At 42.1% G+C, this 2,718-nt stretch overlaps 1 long non-coding RNA gene across 1 annotated transcript; it reads right to left on the bottom strand.

Annotated features, from left to right (window-relative positions):
• Window positions 1–621: 621 nt before the first annotated feature.
• Window positions 622–2,439, bottom strand: LOC117244142. Its single transcript, XR_004496665.1, has 3 exons — window positions 2,069–2,439; window positions 1,887–1,970; window positions 622–656 (listed from the first exon to the last, which is right to left on the bottom strand). It is a non-coding gene; the product is annotated as an uncharacterized LOC117244142 (long non-coding RNA).
• Window positions 2,440–2,718: the final 279 nt, after the last annotated feature.

Here is a 2,718-nt window from a genome sequence, read left to right as displayed (position 1 = left end):
TCTAACTGACAGATTAAACATTTCTGAGAAGTGACTCAAGCCTTTTTACATGGAATCACTGAGCAATTTCTTTTTAACTGCTGTACTACTACACTTACACCCCACTAACGTGGGTAGTGAAGCAATAAGCTGACACACCAACTCCACTGGAGTCACTTAGAAACAGAATGAGAGCATTGGCTCAGCCTTATTGGAACAAATACCTATTTAGCTTTTTTTGTGAGTATTACTGTCATCAGTGATTAATTGGAATAATGAGCCATGACAGTGAGCTAGCAGAGGTTCCTAAAGATGAAAGGTATATCATACCACAGAGAGAAAACCACTAGCCTTTACAGAAGACATTTCCCTGTCTCTAGGGAAAATAGAAGTAGTACAATTAGAGGCATACAGTAGACATTATCCCCTCCCAGAATATAGTTTTGGAGTATGAAAAAGTGGCATTTCACCCAGAGATTATGAAACATTCAGTTCTGAGACAGTGAAGATCATTTTCAACAGCCTTCATCTGGTATTTAATATGGCATAGGAATTTAAGGGCACTTAAACACTATCAGTGGGGTACATGAACAGAAATTTAGTCATACTCACATACTCACACAGAGACCATGTAGAAGTATGCCCCCACTTTTGCAACCTCATGGCTCTGCTTCCCCCTGTCCAAAGGGAAAACAACAGGAGCACATCCCTACTGCACCTGTTTCTCTCTGGGCTCTGTTCCTCCTTTGTGATGTTATATTCATACCCAATTGTTACAACCAAAAGAATAAATAAAACATTTAAAATACACACAAGTCATCTTGTTCCCCAGCAGCATGTGATGTTCAAATACACTCAGAAACACAGACATCAGACTCATGGCTTCCCTTTACAGCTGGGCTGCATAATTCCTCTAAGGCCCAACCATAAAGTTCCCTCCTACCCTGAACCCTGATGAATTCCTGTATTTCACAAGGGAATCACATCTTTTGTAGAAGAAAATATTTCCTTCTGCTGCTTCTACATTTGCAGCTTTCAAATTTCTGAGTGTTTGAAGAAGAAAGATAAATAAGAACATGTAATTTATTTTCCTTAGCTAGACAGAAGTATGGTCTGAATGAAAGATTAGGGCTCCAGATGCTCTTCAAAATCATCAGTCACTGCTTTCAATGGACATACAGCTCTTTTAAAAAGGAAATGTTTCCACAAACATTTAGCTCCTTTAGCTGAGGGCCAAACTTCGAAAGCTTAACCTTAAATGTGAGCATCTTCTCAAAACTTCCCCTTAGCCTTTACAGTGGGTCTGACGCTCTCCAGCCCTCCCACCCGCCCTCTTCACTGACTTCTTCTGCTGGGTGTAACTTAGATTTCAGCAGCACCTGGTGCTGGCCAGAGAGAATACACAGTCTGCTGGCACTCCTTAGGGAAGGCTTGCAAAGGCAGAAGTGAGTGTCCCAGTCACTCCCCATGATTGTTGACAGTAATTATACATCAACCCACACCTTTCTCTTCCTGGCAATACTATCTGCATCTATCAATTAAAACTGCTGAGTTTTGTGCCAGGAGCCCAAGCCTGGGAGCTACCAAAGATAAAGAAATCTTGAATGCTGAGTGCTGCCTACCTTCTCTTTATCTAATTGTATCAAGAAAAGTTTCATAAAGAGAGCCTGACTCACTTCTCACACTTGTTAATTAAATTTTGTTTCAGCGGTAATTCAGTGTTAATACTCCTCCCTTACAATGTTATGTAAGGCTTTTTTAAGTGAAGGTCTTCATAAGGAAACTTACTGAGAATAGAGAATACCATCCAGGATTTGACTGAGTGACATTGTGACACATAAAGAATGGACAAAACCAAGGATGGTTTCTTCCCAGATCAGCCCACAGCCCAGAAAATTAACACATACCCGGTCCTGAGAAACTTTTTCTTCACCTCCAGCAGCTGCCAGCTCCACTGTTTGATGGGTTTGGTATGGATGGCCTTATTCTTGCTGTATGGGGAATAGAACACAAAAAGTCTCAGGTTAACCCCAGAGTAAAATGAGAATTATATTTTATTTACCAAAAACATTGGTATGAAATGGAGAACCATTTCCTGTAAGGTCTTGGGTAAGACAGAGGACGATTTTGAACAGGCAAGTGTTGAGGAGACAGAAAGGACCCAGTGACTGTGCCATTGAAAGAAAGGTTGCTTATCTGCTGCATCCCCTGGCCAGGTGGCTCCAATTGTGCTCACACAGAAAATGCCACACCTCTTCTTCCCACCTTTTCAGCAGTCCAGTCCTACTTAAGCCCCCCTGGCAGGACACCTGCAAAAGAAAGGGATTTTCTCAGGTTTAGAGCTAGCCTGATGCAGAAAAGCTCGTGAGATTGTGAGTTTGGTTCTTGCAGAGTCTTGCTTTTTGCTCTGCTGTGTTGAGAAGCACAGATGCACATTCAGGCACTCCCAGTGAGGAGTCTTACAGCAGCATGGTGTGCCCCTGACTGAGGCTGAGCACAGCATCAGGGGAACAGAAGTGATGTACACTGCTGCTGTAATTAATCAGCTGCAATTACTGTTCAGATACATTGACATCTTATTTGACCAGCAGCACCATGAGCATGAAAGGGCTCCCTCAGCACACAGTCAGCATGATTTTATTGTATGGATGAGATAAAGCATAATAAAGCAAGGGAATATTTGCAAGGAAGAGCCTGAGACTTGGAGAGAATTAGAGTTTTGTTCCCAGCTTTACCACA

Source organism: Parus major, chromosome 3, assembly GCF_001522545.3.
Source record: "Parus major isolate Abel chromosome 3, Parus_major1.1, whole genome shotgun sequence".
Lineage (NCBI taxonomy): Eukaryota > Metazoa > Chordata > Aves > Passeriformes > Paridae > Parus > Parus major.
Note: the sequence above shows the minus strand (reverse complement) of the source record. Positions and strands in the feature narration are given on the sequence as shown.